Raw genomic sequence first — 19,199 nt, forward strand, 5'->3', positions numbered from 1 at the left:
ATTTTCAATGTAATCTGGAACCATGGATTTTCTGAGACAAAAAAAAATCAGTCTCGATGTGAGGGGTATAACTTTCAATTGAACCGTTGGATTGTGCTAAAATTTTAATATAATTTGGAAAACGTAGTTTTCTAAATTCTCACCGGAGTGATCGGACAAATATTATTGCAGTCAAAAGTTATTTATCTCTAAGTATGGGTCTATAAAAATTCTGAGATAAAAAGATTTGAAGATTTAAAACAAAAAAAGTTATCAGGAAGAGGATAAAAGATAAAAAAAAAGATTGATTAATTATATTTTCAAGAATCAGTTATTGATAAACTGAAAGTCTCTTTAAAGAAAGAGAGAGACTATATATATGGAAAAAAAAGAAAAGAAAGGGGTTCTGAAACTGTGATTTTGGAAACAATAGAAGAGTTTTTTTTTTAGGAATTGTGGGAAGTGTAAACGATAACAAACTGTTTTACTTGTTAATTTCAGTGAAATACTCCATCTTTGAATGGAATGGAATGTCTGATACAACTTTTGAAACCTGTGCGTTTGAATATATAAAAGATTTCTGTTGGGATATTTATATGTTCATGTATTGGATTCATTTCTCTAATTTTTATCTAATATCAAGTCTGTGAATCAATCTGATGAATGAAATTCACTGAAAGCTTTTGACTATTCTAATTCCCCTTGTCCTGTGAGGCATGAGCGAGTATCAATCAGAGTTCAAAAATTTTGATCACTTTATATAGGTTAATCGTTATTTGAAGTTTAATGTTCTATTATACATTCCGATAATCATTGTGAGGCGTTCATTTTGTGTTGACAAGTGAATGTTAAAGCCTTTCTTTGCTTTCTAGTTAAAGTGAATTATATGATAAAATTTGGTCAAAATTCATTGTAAATCTTGTAAAGAGGGAGCTGTACCTCTCAATTCAGAGGAAGATTATCAATTCAATGATAATCTATCCAACTCTTGGTGCTCTTTGTCCTTTATCCCGGGCATTTGGAGTTAGTATGTGTATGTATTTATTGAAGGACAAATCTGTTCACTAACACAAAGCACCTAGTGTTGTGGCTACTAAGTCTGAATGCAAATCTCCTCTAGTGGTGCAAGCATCTCTTGATATCAATAGTCCTAAGAGTGGTTCCAACAAAGAATCTATTGAGCGTATCGCCAGCCCTCTTGAGAACTCACATAGCTTTACCATTTCATCCATTCATTCCATTTCCAGTTTGCTCCTCGACTTGGATCAACAAGAATCAGACAAGCCCTTACTAATTGGGGATCAAAAATCAAGCTTTGAAAAGAAAAATCTAAAGGTCAATAATAAAGAAAAGTCCTTTAGTCTAAATCAAAATCAAAAGCTATTGGACTCTACAAAAATCAAAGTCAACGATAAAAATACTACAAAGAAAAAAGAGCAAGATTTGATCTCCCCTAATATCAAAATAACTAGGGGCAAAATTTATAAAATTTCAAGTCAAAAAGCATACTTGTTGATCCTAAGTCTCTATCATGCTATCCTAATTTCACTTCTTTTCGCAATCATAAGGCTTCATCATTCATCCACTTGTTCTACACATCCTTTCCCTTCTGGCGATACATCATGGACCTTTAATGGAGCTTCCTTGAAGGGCTTTATTATCAGGGATGCCCAAACTTCTTTAGGTGACACGCATATGGGCCTATGTAGTCCACAGGCTAGTAATTCTATCTTAGTTCCTTTATCAAGGAAGACAGTCACTCGAGCTATATATAATTTAGTCAAGGAACAATTTAGTTGCAATCATAAGGTAAAGCCTCATACATTTGAGGTGGGTGACTTAGTTCTCAGAGAAAATCCTAAAAAATCAGCAAGACAGAGAGAAGAAGAGCAAGTTCAAACCAAATTGCCTTGGTCCTTACATCATCACAGTAGCATATGGATTTGGTGCATATCAGCTCTCAACCACAGAGGGTGAACCTTTGGAGGATCCTATCAACAACATGCACCTTCGTAGGTTTTACACATAGCTCTTCAGAGTATCCTAATTCAAAAAAAAAAAAAAAAAATCAAAAATATAAAAAAATTCAAAAAAAATCAAAAATACAAAAAAATCATAAAACATAAAAAAATCGTTACTTGGTGAAAACCTAACAAATAGGTGCCTTGTGACACAAAAAAAAATTGAAAAATAAAAAAAAATTAAAAAAAAAAGCATTTCGTCCAACGGTGAAAACCACTTTGATGGCGCCCTAGGCAAGTACCATGGTGAAAACTGGGTCGCCAACGCCATGCGTAAAGATATTGCTCCTGCCTCCTTTAGGATTCCATTTCATCCTTCATTTTGTACACACACATGGCCTATACATCCATAATAAACATACCCACTCCCATCATGGCTTGTTATTGATCTACCCAAGATTGGTTAGCCGTTCATAATAAAAATTCCTTTTCACCTTTTTTCATCCATAATAAATCAGCTCCTATCTGTGGCTAAGGAAAATCCTCCATCTAGTGATGGGTGTGAAACTAAGAGCATCACATGTTTCGAGGAGTATAGTTTCTTCCAGTTTTCTTCAGTCTATCCACACACAATCCACAATAAAGAAGCATTTGCATCGCCAATCTGCAATAAAGTTTTGTCTTCTTCGCAATAAAGTATCAGTTTCATGGATTCAGTCAGTTTCAGATGAGACACAGCATCAGCAATGGGCTTCAACAAATTAAATCTTTCAACAGACTCAGACAACATTATGGTTCAGTGCTATTTATCCTTTTGTGAAAGTAAACATTGTGACCACAATCAAATAAGACTTATACAAGTGACAAGAGACACTAAACTTGAGGACTACAGTGGATGTTGGTGTTGATTCTTGGTTTTCTTTTGATTTTATCTTTTGGTGACATGTCTTTTAGCTTTTCTTGGATGTCTCTGACTAGAGATTTTATCTCCAGGATGTCTTTGACTAGAAAAGCGAGGATGGGGTATCGTCACCTATTTCTATTTGTTGTATTGGGATTGTCTCTTAGTAATGCTATGACTTGTCAAAGGATATGAGGACACTGTGAGTCTAGTGTGAACTGGGGCATTCCGTGTTTGCAACTATCTTATCTCCATGAAAATGGGTATAATGATTTTCTGGGTCAAACATATGCCTAGATTTTCATAACCTACTTGCCATAATAAAACTCAATGATGATAACGCACAAGAAGATATTTCACTTCCATATCTTCTATCTTCCATCCCCCTTTCTTGATTGATTTCTATTGTCCTTCTCGAGTCTGTGTAGCCCGCTATTACATGACTGAGTATAGTGGCATGCCAAAAATATCTGCATTTCATGTAGCTTGCACCTACATTCCCACATATTAGCATTTCATACATACATATAGATATCACAATCGCATCACATCATGCACACAACACATGTTAGCACATTTTACATTCTCATCATGTAAATACTCATTTACATTATCATATTCATCTGCATTTCATACATTCACATTTGCATTGGCATAACATATTAGAAACATAAAAAAACAAAAATATTGCATTTCATCATGTGCATATTTGCATCCATATCATAACCATCACATAGAAACATACATCATAAGACACATAGAATAATATATCACATAGGTACACATGCATATAGTTGCCGCAAAGATGAATCATCTCATATATATATATATATATATATATATATATATATATATATATATATATATATATATATATATAATCATAAGTGTCATGATACAATGATGTCAAAATCATATGGCTACAATCGCCCGAAGGTGTCATCATACAGAATGGTACAAAACTAATACATAGGGAACCCTCTAAGGCTATGATGAACTCCCTCCCTCGGAGCCACTGGCCTTGACTGAGTCTGAGCCCTAGAAGGACCCGCCCTAGGATCATCTCTCTTATCCCCTCTATCTGGTGGTGGTGGATGGTCCACCACTAGACGTCTATCTCATGTGACTCCCTCTGGTGGTCATCGCTGTCCGTGATGGTCTACGGAAGCTCCTAGCCTGCTAATCTGGTGGCACCGCCCCATAGTATAGGTCTCGCCAATAGCCTATCTCCTCCCTTGCCCGCAGAACATAGGCATACCTAGCTCCTATGTCCTCTGTCGCCTACCTCCCTGCCCTCAGTACTATCTCAACCTCTATATAGCACTGGATAGCCGGATCTCTCTCCTGCTCAGTGTCTCTTAGCTACCTCCTGAGCCTATCCCTCTCCCGCTCGCGATCCTGGATCTCATCTGCCTATCCCTGGCAGATCTCCCTCAACTCCAGTAGATCTTCCCCCTCCTCGGCCCCCTCTACCTATGGCTACCCTTGTCCATGTCCCTATGGTTGCTCCTGTGGCTGCCCCTATACCTGTCCCCATCCCTATCCCTATCCCTGAACCTGTCTGGGACCCTATGCTGCTGGCATCTGTAATGGCAACCCACCTCTGCCTCTCACCACCCAAGCCTATCTCTCCTCCCCACCCTCCTTCTATGGAGCCACTCTCCTCTCTCCTACTACACCCCACCTCCTCTATCGGCCTCTACCCCCACCATCTCCATCATCATCCTCATCCCCTCTACCATCTCCATCTATTAGCTCTGCAGGATCTGTCAATCATGGAAATGGATGCCTCACCCAATATGTAGTATACTCTGCATCCATCCCTGCATCCTCTATCTCTGACCACATATCCCAAGGCAAGGGCACAATCTTTGCCAACTACATCAATACCTGATCATATGACAATAATAGCCCTAAGTGTGCCTGATCTCTCACTATCTGAGCATACATCCCGGAACCCCGTGGCATCCACTTAATCCTGCCAAACTACTTGTAAAATCTATCAACCAATTGCCTCTCCAGAACATAGGGCATTCGCCCAATCAGATACCTGCTCCTGAAGGTGTATGGCAGCTCAACTACATCATCCTCCCACTCCTCGTGCTCTCGGTATGGTCTCCATACCACAATGTCAATCTCATCGATGACTCGGCACCAGTACTCCAATCTACCAATCTGTGGTTGTGATGTAATCATGTCATATAAGTGAACAAAACTATGTCCATGGCCCCTACCTCTGAAGTGAATCGGTCATGTCACTGATAGATGCTCATAAGCCCACACTTGCAACAATGTCACTCTGCAGCCCAATCCTACAGATCCATGGTATACAAACTGATGGAGCTCATAGTACAAATGTGCCAACATGCACAGTCCCCAAGCATATCTGGTATTCTATGTCACCAGTGTCTCCAAGGTGATCCCCCAACCCATAGCCAACCCTCGTGTCACCCTATCCAGATACAAGAACCCACTGATAACTCCTACCAGTACTGTTGGTAGTGCTAATCCTGTCCGTGTCATGGTATCCCAAGCCACGTGTCCTGCCCTCATCTCCAATGTCGGGTCCCGAAACACTCGTCTCAGGGCATCCTTGTCTCCATCTCAATCATAGAGTATCAACTCCCCCTTCGAACAGTATCCTCAGTATCTTGTATACATCCTCTAAGGTGACTATCATCTCACCCATCGGCAAATGAAAAGTACAAGTCTCTGAGTACCATCTCTTAGCAAGTGCAGTCAGCAATCCCATGTTTGCCCGAAACTCAGGCACATATAGAATAAATTGCAAACCCATAACCTCAATAGCTTCTTTGTCCTCAAAAGTTAGCTCCGGTCGTGAGCTCTGAGTCGATGGGAATCTCTCCCGTGACTCCAGCATAGGTAGGTACTCCTGCAGTCAAGCAAATCAACTATATCAGTTAAAGTTAGTTAAAGTTGCATTCACTGTTCATCACAAAATGTTGCTTATTATCCTAGTGCTTATATTTATCATATGGCACTCTATTCTAGTGACACTCACTGTTCATCACAAAGTGTTGTTGTTTATCCTAGTGGTACTCATTGTTCATCACAAAGTACTACGTGTTTGAGCACTCCCTATTCATCATAAAGTGCTGCTCATATTTTTGCACTCCCTGTTCATCACAAAGTGTTGCTCATATTAGTACTCCCTATTCATCACAAAGTATTATGTCTTGGTACTCCCTATTCGTCACAAAGTGCCTTGATCTATCCTATTCTAGGGCCTCTGCTTGAGTGTATCCTCTTGAGTAGTTTCCTAATTGGCAACGTATGTTCTATCACAGAACTATCAAACCTAGCCCTATTTGTTATTCTGGTCTTCTCTAGAAGACCTACTTGAGTGTATCCTCTCAGCAACTTATCCAATCGATAGCGTATGTTTATCACAGAACCGCTGATTTGGCCTAGAAGATGCAAATGCACTTTCATGACATAAACGCACTTACATATTGCACAAACGAGTTTGCTCTGCATAGATGTGCCTGAAATACACAAACATGTCTATGCTCTGCACAAATGCACCTACTCTGCACAGACGTGCCCACATAGCACAAATGTGCCTGCACAACACAGACGCGCTCGCATTTGTCATAGATGTCTTTTCCTGCACAGACGCGCCTGGCACAAACACACACGCGCCTAGCTAACCTAGACGTGCCTGGCACCAGCACAGACGCGCCTTGGTGTTTTTTGACCTTGTTTGACATATTCTAAAAAACCATTAAATGCACTACCTGAAATGCATTAATGGCAACATTTATTGCGACAAAGTACAAGGAGGTTTTGTGATACTCACTGACTCTCTTGCATCTACTGGCCTCTGAAATCGGTGAACGCAGTCGAATCTATGAACCAATGCCATTGCTACTGACTGATGCTACTCTATTCTCTCTTTGCACTCTGATCTCTTGGATGTGTGGATGACAATGAGGATGTATTCCCCTCGTGGTCTATTTTATAGACTACTCTAGCCCTAGCCCTAGCCTCCCATGTTAGTCTTCTTCTCTCGTGACACTGTCACTCTATCCAGTCAGTCCATTCTATCCCATTTTTCTTATCGAGAGATTGTCTATGATCATTTCAGACATTTTCATCCAATCTCTTGAGGGGGCATATCATTCCCATCTTGGGGCAACTTTGTATCAGTTCATCTTATCTTCTTTGAAACAACTGGACAAGCTGCATTGTCTCAAAGAGGGGCAAAATGTAGACACCTAAAATTGTCCAGTCTAATTAAATAAATATCTTTATTTATTTAATTATTTTAAGCCTAATTCTTCTATTAATTGAATAAATCTTTATTTATTTAATTAATTCATTTATCCTCTTCTAGCCTTATTTCTCATTTAAATAAATACTTTTATTTATTTAAATTATCTTTTACCTAAATTAAATAAATATCTGATTTATTTAATTGATCCCACTTCCTCTATTAATTAAATAAATCTTTATTTATTTAATTAATTCATTAACCTTTTCTATCCATGACACATGTCATTCATCTCTTAATTCCTACACTACCTACCCTCTCATTATTTTCTTATTTCCTCTACCTACCCTCTAATCATAGCCGACCATTTACCTTTTACACCTCTCAATCTTATCCCTCGATTTCTTATAGTGTCTTCTATATAAGGAAATTCTTCCTTCATTATCAACCCTAATAAAACTATGCATTCCAACTACCCGACTACGCTTTCAAACATACATATACAATCCTACTTGCAACCACATTTCTGTTCTTTGTTGAGCTCTTGTGCACACATAAAATCTGAGAGCAAATATATCAAGAAAGATCAATGGAGATAGGAAGAATATAGATCCAAACCCTATTGGACATGTGATGGTATAATCTTTGTAATTTCATTTGATTTGCATTGTCTTAGGTAATCTTCATAATTATAGCTCCAAGAATGTGATAGAAACACAACTTTTTTTCATAATTCTATTAAGGCTCAAAGTTATGGTAACTATATTACCTCTCTCACATCTTTAGAAGGGGTTCATCTTTCATCTCAAGAATAAATTGCTAGGGAAGTTGTCAGTTATTTTTCTAATTTGTTTACCAAAGAGGATCTTGAAGATATGGTGGAAGAGAGGGCCATCTTGAACTGTATTCCCCCTCTTGTCTTTGTTGAAATGAATGATGATCTCTTGCACCCCATTTTTTGTCTGAACTTGAGGGGTTTGTGTTTCAAGTGAAAAAGGGCAAGGCTTCTGGCTCTAACGGGTTTCCTATTGAGTTTTTTCGGGAACTTTGGGAGATTATAAAGTATGATCTTCTAGATGTGGTTCATGAATCTCATATGAATAAACAAATGCTCAAATCTATGAATTCTACCTTATTGGCTCTGATTCCTAAGAAGGAGGGGGCTAATAGCTTCGATCAGTACAAGCCTATTACTTTATGTAATGTTCTCTATAAGATAATCACTAAATTGATTGTTGAATGACTCAAACCTCTTCTTTGCACTTTGGTTTCTAAGGAACATGATGGTTTCATTGATGGAAGATATATGCTTGATGGAGTTGTGATAGAAATGGAGGCTATTCATTTGATGTCTTCCTCTAAGGAGAAGGCTATGTTTATTAAACTTGACATGGCCTAAGCTTATGATAGGGTGAGTTGGGATTTCTTATAGAAGATCCTTTTGGATTTTGATTTTGAAGAAGAGTGGGTGAATTGGATTCTTAGTTGTGTGACTTCTACCTCCTTCTCAATTCTTATTAATGGGGAAACCTTAGAATTGTTTAGTGCTTCGCAGGGGCTTTGGTAAGGGGACCTTTTATCTCCCTATTTATTTATTCTCATGGCCAAAGGTGCTGGCAAATTTCTCACTTCTCAAGTGAGACATGGTCTTATTTAGGGGTGGAATTGAAGCAATGCTCTACCGCCCTACTCTCATCTTCATTTTGTGGATGACACAGGTTTGATGGGAAGGGCCAGAATCAGTGAGGTAGTGAATTTTAGGAGAGCTCTAGATATCTATTGCAAAGCCTCAGGTCAAAAAATTAATGAAGATAAATCATCCATATATTTCTTTAATACTCCCCGACTTATTTAGAATAGGATTGCTAGGATCCTCAAATTTCAGATGGGGTCCCTTCCTTTGTTGTACCTCGAGATTCCTTTAGATTTGGGGGTTCAACGCAGAGATTTTTGGCAAGGAATTTTAGATAAATTTTGTTGCAAGGTTAATCATTAGACTTACAGGTGCTTATCTTCTACTGGAAGAGTGATTCTTCTAAAGATTTTGGTGCAAGCGCTTCCCATTTATAAGTGTTTGTTGTAGGCTCCCCCTCTAGCTTTGTGAGCGAGTTAGATGCTCTTTCCAGTAGATTTCTTTGGTCTGGTAGTTTTCTTTCTTCGAAGTGAAGTTTAGTTAAATAGGACCATGTTTGTAGACCAAGACATGCTGGGGGTCTTGGCCTCAAATCTTTTGCTTTGGTTAGCAAGGCCTTGCTGGCTAAGCTGTATTGGAAGTGGTGTAATAGTTAGGATCAGGACTTGGCCAATATTTTAACCCACAAGTATCTCTCTGGTACTACTGATCATGAGGTGCCTCATCTTAGTATAGTGGGTAGGAGCTCTTGTATCTGAGATACTCTTTAAAAAAGGTGCCCAACTTATTAAAGATGGCCTTTTCTAGATTTGTAATAGAGGCTTTGAAGCTCTTTCTTGGTTGGACTCTTAGGATGGTCACCCTCCTATTCTATCTAGTTATCCATAGCTTTAGCCTCTTTGCAACATTTTCACTGATGTTGGATGGGTTAAGGTGGAGAATTTCAAAATGGTTAGGCACATTGGATAGGTTGAGGTTACTTGCTAGAAGAATCCTCTTGAATGGCCCTTGGGTGTCTTGGATGAAGATCGTGTGGTATTGGTTAATATCTTGAAGGGTAGGTTATGTAGTTCCCTCAAGTAGAGAGATATTTTGGCTTGGGGTCCTAGCCCAAAAGGCAAGTTTTCTGTTGTTGAAGGTTATGCTCATCTTGATAGGAAATTGCATGGTCTGATGGATGTTCCCTAGTGGAAGAAGGTTTGGAATAGCATCTCATGGCCGAAATGTATTTTTTCTTATGGCTAGTTTCTCAGAGGAAATGGCTCACGTGGGAGAATCTTTGTAAGAGAGGCTTCTAGAGACCATCTATCTATTATCTTTGTATGCATAATGAGGGAGACTGCTCCCACTTTTTTTTTCTATGCTCTTTCTCCGGGGAGATTTGGCACAAGTAGTGGGAGGCTTCACAACATGCTTGTTTTCATGCTACCTCCTTAATTGACTTTTGGGATAGCTTGGGCAAACCCCCAACGAAGACCTCTTTTCTTCAAGTGGCCTTGGCTATTGGGCCAACCCTTATTATCTGGAATCTGTGGCTAGAAAGGAATCAAAGGGCCTTTTGTGATTCACATGTAGGGAGTCCTCAGCTGTGGAAGAAGATAGTTAATAGGCTTTAGGAGACAATCTCAGCTAAGTAAAATTTGTCTAAAAATGTTGATCCGGGTGATTATGCTATTGTAAAGAATCTGCAATTAGAAAACATTAAAATGGACTCTGTTGTTGGAAATAGATCTCGACATGCGAAGCAACAGATAAGTACAGATGGAAGGTGGATTCCCCCTCCTATGGGAATATTAAAAATTAATACATATGGCACTACCCGTGGGAATCTTGGACATGTAGATATTGGAGGTATAGGTAGAGGTGATGATGGTTGTGCAATTCTTTTCTTCTCTATTTATATAGGGCAGCACTCTAACAATCTTATGGAGGCCCTAGCTATTAAGATTGATATTGAGCGAGGTTTTTCTATAATATGGAGGAAGATTATTTGTGAGTCATATTCTCAAATTGTTGTGGACATGTTGAACAAAAAAAATTTGAATGATGTGAGTTGGCAATTAGCTTTAGTGGTCAAACAGATTTTACAACTGTGTAATACATTGGAATTTGTCGCCTTTTGTCCTATTCCCAAGGAGTGGAATAGAGTGACTAATTGTTTCAAGGCCAAGTGGGCTTCAGAGCGTGTTGATGGTTGGGATTTTAGTGGAAGGGATGGTCTACCTCCTAAATATCTTGAAACTTTAGATAGGTTAATGATAGAAGATAAGATGATGCAAGAGAACCTAGTGGTGTAGGATCAATTTCCCTTTTATGTTTGTTTCCCTTTCATTGTTATTTTTGAGGCCCTTCGAGGCTCCGGATGAGCCTGGTTTTTGGTGTAATTCCAAAGTAGTTGGCATTTGGGCCTTCATGTGTGTTATTTCTGATAGTTCTGATACTTAATATAAGTAAAGATCTAATAACCAACAAGATGAGAGGGGGGGGTGAATCATACAAACTTAATCTTCCATAAAAACATCAGATTCAACCTCGATAACATATACTTCAATAATATAACCAAAACTGTTAAACATGCAAACTCAAAAGCATATAAACATCATAAACCTCATAACACCAGATTTAACATGGAAACCCAAATAGGAAAGAACCACTGTGAGATTTCAGACCCACTAAGAAATATACTCTTCTAGAGTATGCTCAGTTAAAAGAAAATCTTGTTAAAGATTACAAACACATTGGTAGATGTGACCCGGTTAAGGGATTTCCCTCAGATCTGTTAGGATCTTCACCTTGTTAGAAGTGACCTTGTTAAAGGATTTCAAACACTCAATCAGAATGTCACCTTGCTAGAGGGTTTTACAAATAAGACTGTTAAGTCCACTCGGTTAAGAGATTTTCTGTCACTTTCACAAAATAACAATAATAAAAATCTATCTGCAACTTCACATCTAATATGCTAAAGCAAATTCCTATTTGTTCAATACAATCTAGACATAGAACTAATCATGTCTATCTACAGGGCTTCTATACTCTGTTATTCAAACAGGTCTTTAAGCTTCTGTGCTCAGTAATCACTATGTAGCATCCCTGTGCATACACTTGCCCGCATACATTGTTTATCAACAGTTTCCTATTTATAAACAATTAGGTAACCGCATAATCTCCTTGATCACATTTCCCATGATCAATCATAGCCATCAGATCTTCAATCTTGTCCAGGTTCAATGCATCTTTCGATCTGAAAATGTTTTACCCCACCTTGGAACTTGCATACATTTCTTGGAACTTGTGCTAGGGTATTGCAGTTCAATCTGCGCTGTAGATCTTCATGTCGACTTTCCTTTGCCTTAGATTCTTACCAAACTTCATGCATGACATACCGATCATTTAATCAGTTCCAGCTCATCAACTCGGTAACAACTTGGTAAATGCTAAACTTCACTTGGTAGCTCGGTTACAACTCTGTAAATACTAAACTTCACTTGGTATACATTCTACCTTCTTTAACCGATACCTTAGGGTTTACCAACTAGGTTCTTTGCTTGATAACATAGTATAGTATTAACCTTACAATTTACAACATATGTATGATGTTAAAACAATCTAAACATCATGATCTCATCATTGTCTGACTCGGTAATAGTTACCCATTGAATACCTTATTCATCCCCTTATTCATCATATTCTTTCCGTGTCTTTTACCAACATCTTTATATTCTTCAAATCATACATCTCAAGATATGGCAACATCATACTGAATTAGAAAAACAATTTCTTGACATCAATGACAAAATAATAATATCAAGATAGTAAACATCCTTAATCAGTTATATCAATAATCATTAACAACCTTCTCAATATCCTTATTGAAATGCCAACAATCTTTCATTGTCTATTATAATGCTATATTGCCAACAATCTCCCCCTTTCGCATTGATGGCAAAACCAATTGATTTGACCTTAAAAGATTCGGATTGCTGTGATTCTGAAATGCTGAAATTCTCTCCCCCATACATTAGAATTCTCCTCTTCTTTTCAGTCTTTTTTTCAATCTGAAGTCTTCTCCCCTTTATAGTAGTCTTCTCCCCCTTTGACAACAATGCCAAAAAGTAAAGAAATAAAACATAATTTCTTCCTGTATGAAGTGATTTCCTACTGTTGTGTATTAATTTAGTCTCGGTCAGAGCATTTTGTCTTCAATTCCTATTCCCTATAATATTTCCTGTATTATTTCCTGTACACCTTTAGAAAACATCCTAAAGGGTGTAAATCAACATCAACTCCCAAAAGATATTCGATAGAGTCATCGGATTGATGCTTTCACCGAAATCGGTTAGTGAGTAGAAGATAGGGGTAGGACTCCTAACTTACTTCTGAGATATTCAAAAGTGTCCCTTGGTAGTGGCTTGGTGAAGATATTTGCTATTTGTTCCTTTGTGCTAGCATACTTCAACACCACTTTCTTCTCTTGAGCTTCTTCTCTGAGATAATGATATTTGATAGAGATGTGCTTTGTCTTAGACTGCATAATAGGGTTCTTTGAAATATTAATGGCACTAGTATTGTCACAGAATATAGTTACTGGCTTGGTAACTTTCTCATTTATACCTTCCAACAGTTGTTTGATCCATGGAATGTTGGTACAATTCAATGCTGCAACAACGTATTCATCTTGTGCTGTTGACTATAAAACACATCCTTGTTTCTTGCTAAGCCAACTCACTAGTCTTTCTCCTAAAAAGAAAGCTCCTCCACTTGTGCTTTTTCTATCATCAATGTTGCCTGCCCAATCAGCATCAGTATAAACTTTTAAATCAAAATCATTTCCTTTCTGATATACTAAGCCATAATCCTTTGTGCCTTTCAAGTATCTAAAAATTCTTTTGATTGTTTTCATGTGTGTTTCCTTAGGATCTGTAGAGAATCTTGCAACTATACCTACTGCATGTGCTATGTCTGGTCTACTATGAACAACATATTGTAGCTTTCCAATCATGGATCGGTAAAGTGTCTCATCAATAAATGCAGATTCATCATTCTTTGATAATTTACAGTTGGTAGTCATAGGAGTACTTACTGGTTTTGAATCCTCCATTTCAAATTTCTTCAAGATTTCCTTTATGTACTTGGATTGAGTAATGAAAATCTTATTTTTCATTTGCAGTATCTATAAACCTATAAAATACTTTATCTCCCCGATTAATGACATCTCAAATTCTTTTCTCATTTCATTTCCAAAGTTCTTGCATAAAGAGTCATTTCCACAAAATATAATATCATCAACAAATATGGCTGAGATCAGTATTCCATTTTCATCATTCTTCATGTACATATTGTTGTTCTCACTTGTCCTTATAAAACCAATCTTAATCAAATAAGAGTGCAATATTTCATACCATGCTCTAGGTGCTTGTTTCAAACCATATAAAGCTTTGTTCAATTTACATACCTGATCTTTATTCTTGTCTTCAACAAATCCTTCAGGTTGTTCAATTAAAACTTCTTCTTCCAATATTCCATTCAGAAATGCAGATTTGACATCCATTTGATATACCTTGAAATTTTTGAAAGCAACATATGCCAACAATGTTCTCACTCCTTCAAGTCTAGCAACAGGTGCAAAAGTTTCACCATAATCATTTCCTTCTTCTTAAGCATAACCTTTGTAAACTAGTCTTGCTTTGTTTTGAATGACCTCTCCTTTTTCATTTAGCTTGTTTCTGAAAATCCACTTTGTATCGATTACATTTTTGTCCTTCGGTCTTGGGATTAGTGTCCATGTGTCATTCTTCTTGATTTGATCAATCTCTTTTGTCATAGCATTTATCCAATCTTCATTGTTAAATGCCTCTTTCACTATTCTCGGTTCAAATTCAGATATCGAACATGTGTTTTGTCTCAGTTTGTTCATTGTCATCACTGGATCATCCTTATCTCCTATAATCTGACTTGGTGCATGATGTCTTTTGACATACTTGGCTAGTATAGGCTCGATAGGCTCTATATGGTCTTCTTCATCACTCGGTAACTGGATATTCTCTTCATTTTCTTCAATAGTTTTCTTGGTAAGACTTGTCGGTTGAACATAGACAAATTCATCATAGTCTTCTAGTTCCTTGGAATTTCCTTCATCATTTCTTTCTGCAAATTCATCAATTTTCACATTTGCACTTTCTACTATTTTGTTAGATGATTTGATCAGACATTTAAATGCTTTTCTTCTAGAAGAATAACCTAGAAATGTTCCTTCTTCACTTTTCTGATCAAACTTGCCATTTCTATCATCTTTATGAACATAGCATCTACTTCCAAAGATTTTAAAATAACTAACATTAGGTTTCTTATCATACCAGATTTCATATGGTGTCTTCAAAGTACCTTTCTTCAATTGTACTCGGTTCAAGGTGTAAACTGTTGTGCTTATTGCTTCTCTCCAAAATGTTTGTGGCACCTTCTTTTCAATCATCACTGTTCTAGCACAATCCACAATAGATCTGTTTCTTCTCTTAGCTATTCCATTTTGCTGTGGAGTTCTCGGTGCAGATACTTGTCTTTTAATACCATGATCATTACAGAATAAGTTGAACTCATCAGATGTGAACTCTCCTCCTTTATTTGATCTAAGACATTTTAGTTGTCTTCCTATTTCATTTTCAACTCTTGCCTTGTACCATTTAAACATTTGAAAAGCTTTTGATTTTTCTTTTAAAAACATTACCGACATCATCCTTGAATAGTCATCCACAAATAATATGAAATATTTATCTCCATAATAACTTTGAACTTTCATAGGACCACAAAGATCAGTGTGCACAAGATCTAAAATTCCCTTAGAAGTGTAAGACTTACTTATAAATCTTGATCTCATCATCTTACCCATCTGGCATCCTCGGCACATAGAATTCTCAAGTTTTTCAAGACTCGGTAGACCTCTTACTCGGTGCTTCTTACTTATTTTGATCAGATTATCAAAATTTACATGAGAAAACCTTTTATGCCATAACCAGGTATCATCTATCTTTGCATACAAACACTTATTATGAGTTGAGTCAAGGTGAAATGTATTACCTTTTGTTTGTGTCCCGGTAGTATCTAACTTTCCATTCTTGTCATGAACTTTGACAATTCCTTTCTGAAATTCTATTTGATAACCTGTGTTGCTTAGCTATGCTACACTCAACAAATTGTATTTCAAACCTTCAACCTAATAAAAATCATTGCATCTTGCATTGTCAAGAAGTGTTATAGATCCTTTACCTCTTACCGGACATAGTGCATCATTACCAAATCTAACATAGCCTCCATCATAATCTTCTAATGTAACAAACTTGTGTTTATCTCCTGTCATATGATGTGAGCATCCACTATCTATGATCCAAGAATCATTAGTGTTTATGTGTGATATTAGGGCTTTTTCTTCATACCTTTCTTCATCTAATCCATCTTTGATAGCCACATAAACTACTTCCTCTATATTAGTTTCATCTGATTTATCATCATTGAATTCTTCATCAGCTATTAAGCATGTCTTTCTATCTCTTCTTCTGAAATCTCGGTGTACTCTGTAATGATTATCTTTCTGTATGCCATCTCGGTAATCTTTGTTTTCAGTAGAATCTTTGTCAGGATAGTTAGAAGCCGTATGTCCTATCTTATCACAATTGAAACATTTCAAAGGTAGTTTTCCTTTATACTTACCTTTGCCTCTCAGTAACCTTTTGGCTAATAGTGCTTCAAACTCTTCTTGCTTTCTGATTTCTTCATACAGTTTGTGTACTTCTTCCATGTTCTTCCAAAATCTTTCACTTGCTCCACTGTGATCTCCTTCAGATTATTTATACTTTCTTTCATTGTAATCGTTAGATTCATCAAGATGAAAAGAACTAAATGCAGATTCAACTTTATTTACCGAAGATCCATTGTTATCAAAATTACTTAACTCAAATGCATGTAACTTACCAATAGTAGCATCTAAAGAAACTGGCATATTAGGTATAGACCTCAATTCATTGATTGCAGAGACTCAGATTACATAAGCTAGTAGAAGGGTTCTTAACAACTTACTTGTTATGTCCTTTTCTTCAATAGTTCCACCTGCTCCTTTGATTTGATTGAAAATCTCCTTTAGTCTTGTACTGTACTGAGTTATGTTCTCACCTTCATTCATCCTCATAGATTGAAGTTGTCCTCTTAGACTATCTACTTTTGCTCTTTGAACATGTTCATCTCCTCCATTTACTGACATGAGCTTATCCCACATTGCCTTTGCATCATTGCATCCTTCTAGATCATTAAACTCTGAATCGGTCAATGTGGATGTTATTTCAATCATTGCTTGACTATGATCTTGCTTTGCCTTTATCTCTTCCATAGTTAATGGATAGGTGCTCAGTGAAACAAAATCATTCTCCAGATAGTATACAACATATTCTCCAACTCCTGATAGATGCAGCTTCATTCTTTTCTGCCATGTAGAGAAACTTGACTTGTTCAACTTCGGTGCATCCCTCTTATACATCTTTGGATCTTTAACTCAAGTGCCTTTAAACTTTCCTTCCAGAGTCCAAAGCTCTGATACCAATTGATAGTTCTGATACTTATTATAAGTATAGATCCAATAACCAACAAGATGAGAGGGGGGGGTGAATCATACAAACTTAATCTTCCATAAAAACATCGGATTCAACCTCGGTAACATATACTTTAGTAATATAACCAAAACTGTTAAACATGCAAACTCAAAAGCATATAAACATCATAAACCTCATAACACTAGATTTAATGTGGAAACCCAAATAGGGAAAAACCACTGTGGGATTTCGGACCCACTAAGAAATATACTCTTCTAGAGTATGCTTGGTTAAAAGCAAATCCTGTTAAAGATTACAAACACATTGCTAGATGTGACCCGGTTAAGGGATTTCCCTCAGATTTGTTAGGATCTTCACCTTGTTAGAAGTGACCTTGTTAAAGGATTTCAAACACTCAATCAGAATGTCACCTTGCTAGAGGGTTTTACAAATAAGACTGTTAAGTCCACTCAGTTAAGAGATTTTCTGTCACTTTCACAAAATAACAATAATAAAAATCTATCTGCAACTTCACATCTAAAATGCTAAAGCAGATTCCTATTTGTTCAATACAATCTAGACATAGAACTAATCTTGTCTATCTGCAGGGCTTCTATACTCTGTTATTCAAATAGGTCTTCAAGCTTCTATGCTTGGTAATCACTATGTAGCATCCCTGTGCATACACTTGCCCGCATACATTGTTTATCAACAGTTTCCTATTTATAAACAATTAGGTAACCGCATAATCTCCTTGATCACATTTCCCATGATCAATCATAGCCATCAGATCTTCAATCTTGTCCAAGTTCAATGCATCTTTTGATCTGAAAATGTTTTACCCCACCTTGGAACTTGCATACATTTCTTGGAACTTGTGCTAGGGTATTGCAGTTCAATCTGCATTGTAGATCTTCATGCTGACTTTCCTTTGCCTTAGATTCTTAACAAACTTCATGCACGGTATACTGATCATTTAATCAGTTCGAGCTCATCAGCTTGCTTCATTAAATACAGCATGTAAACATTTAATGCATTATGTTATAGCTCAGTTACAACTCGGTTACAACTCGGTAGACATTCCACCTTCTTTAACCGATACTGATAACCTTAGGGTTTACCAACTAGGTTCCTTAGGGTTTACCGACTAGGTTCTTTGCTTGATAACATAGTATAGTATTAACCTTACAATTTACAACATATGTATGATGTTAAAACAATCTAAACAATTCATCATATTCTTTCTGTGTCTTTTACCAATATCTTTATATTCTTCAAATCATACTTCTCAAGATATGGCAACATCATACTGAATTAGAAAATCAATTTCTTGACATCAATGACAAAATAATAATATCAAGACAGTAAACATCCTTAATCAGTTATATCAATAATCATCAACAACCTTCTCACTATCGTTATTGAAATGCCAACAATCTTTCATTGTCTGTTATAATGCTATATTGCCAACAATTTCATCTTTTTGAGGGATTTTTGAAAAGGTATTATCATTAGAAATCCGACGGTCGGATCTAATGCTATGGTCATTGAACTTTGTAGTGTTGGTGCTAGTGGTTTTTTTTGGATCCTTTTAGTTTTTGTTGTTGTCTTGGTGGGCCTAAGACCTGAACTTTGTATTTATATGATTTATGAATATATCTTTACCCCTTTTTTCCAAAAAATGTCTATTTTCACTTTTATAATTATTAATAGTTATTACCAATATGAACGAGGAAATTTATGGAGCGACCGAGAGAGATTCAACGATCGAGGAAATTTAAACAGAAGAACGGGTGGGAACATGCGATTGGTAGGCAAGGAGTTGTAGAGAGAAATTGGTATCAGTAGAGATTCAAATGGTTTAATTTGAAATCTAATGCAGGCTATAAGACTAGGCGGGGATTTTCAAATTGGCAGA

This window comes from Cryptomeria japonica, chromosome 7 (assembly GCF_030272615.1).
Source record: "Cryptomeria japonica chromosome 7, Sugi_1.0, whole genome shotgun sequence".
NCBI classification, from domain to species: domain Eukaryota; kingdom Viridiplantae; phylum Streptophyta; class Pinopsida; order Cupressales; family Cupressaceae; genus Cryptomeria; species Cryptomeria japonica.